We start from the raw sequence: 1,419 nt of genomic DNA on the forward strand, positions 1-1,419 counted from the left end.
TCAATTGAAGTATATCACCCAGGGTACTTGGTAAATATGTAGACACCTGCACACAATCCAGGAGTATTCAGTACAAATGGGACGGGGGGTGTGCAGTGTGGGACTCCAGGAATCCATATTTTAAAAAGATTTCTGGTGATTTAAAAAAAAATGCCAACTAAAGTTTGAGAGTCACTCTTTTAAATTAACTAGTCCAGCGATTCAATATTTACTAAAACCATGATCTGCTAATCATTGTATGGGTTAAAAAGATGTGGCCCATCTATTTGAAGGGCTTCTATTTCCTCTAGAGACACGTAGGGAGGGTGCATGGAGAAGTCAAGCTCTTTATGTACTCTGGAGTTCTGGAATCTCACGGCTGGCCCTGGAGGTAGGAGGCTCTATGAGGAAGACCTAGTAAATAAGCTCCCTGGAAGAAATGCTGGAGAGAAGTTGCTGCTACTGCCAGTTTGTGGGACATTGGGGCGATCCTTTTCTAGCAGGATCAAAAGCAAATCTTGAGTGGACGAGCAGGGTGGCCAGGGAATTCAACGAGGGAGCCCAGACGGCTCTAGTAGGCCTTAGGCTGCATTGGCCGGGTTGGAGTTTGGTGCTGCCCAGCAAGGGTCTCGTAGTTCAGGGAATTTCAAAATACCTGAGAGAGCCAGGGCCCCCCTATACTGGAGACTGGGACTGGGTGAGACCCTTACCTCACTGTGATGACGGAGAAGCAGCTATCATGGTGGCACTAGGAAGCCATGGAGGGGCCTTTGATTTGCATGTGTCCACAGGCATCAGTTCAGTTCAATGAGCTGATAAAATTGATTTTCTCACTGCATTGACTGGTTGTCATACTGAATCGCTGAGATGATTGACTGGTTCAGCATCTTGCAGATATAGCCACAGACTCCAGTGACTCGATCACATTCTAAAAAATGAATTTTAGAAATGCCATGTTTTCTCTTTACCAGTTTCAACCAATTTAAGAAAGTTATGAGTTTGCTAAGAAATAGGTGGAGGTGGTGAGGGGTGCCTGGCTGGCTCAGTCAGTAGAACATGTGACTCTCGATCTCAGGGTCATGAGTTCAAGCCCCATGTTGGGCATGGAGCCAACTTAAAAAGTAAAATAAAAAAAATACTATGGGGGATCCCTGGGTGGCTCAGTGGTTAAGCATCTGTCTTCTGCCCAGGGCATGATCCTGGAGTCCCAGGATCAAGTCCACGTCGGGCTCCCTGCATGGAGCCTGCTTCTCTCTCTGCCTGTGTCTCTGCCTCTCTCTCTCTCTCTCTCTCTCTCTCTCTGTCTCTCATGAATAAATAAATGAAATCTTAAAAAAAAAATGCTATGAAGGGAAAAAAAATAGGTAGAAATCTCATCCAGTGGCATTTGACAAGCAGTTGGTATTGAGTAATAGTTAACTCAGCTGAACTTTACCCCAG

At 45.5% G+C, this 1,419-nt stretch overlaps 1 non-coding gene across 1 annotated transcript; it reads left to right on the forward strand.

Moving 5' to 3' along the window:
* Nucleotides 1-1,010: 1,010 nt before the first annotated feature.
* Nucleotides 1,011-1,083, forward strand: TRNAE-CUC (transfer RNA glutamic acid (anticodon CUC)). Its single transcript has one exon. It is a non-coding gene; the product is annotated as a tRNA-Glu (tRNA).
* Nucleotides 1,084-1,419: the final 336 nt, after the last annotated feature.

Source organism: Vulpes vulpes, chromosome 8 (assembly GCF_048418805.1).
Source record: "Vulpes vulpes isolate BD-2025 chromosome 8, VulVul3, whole genome shotgun sequence".
NCBI classification, from domain to species: domain Eukaryota; kingdom Metazoa; phylum Chordata; class Mammalia; order Carnivora; family Canidae; genus Vulpes; species Vulpes vulpes.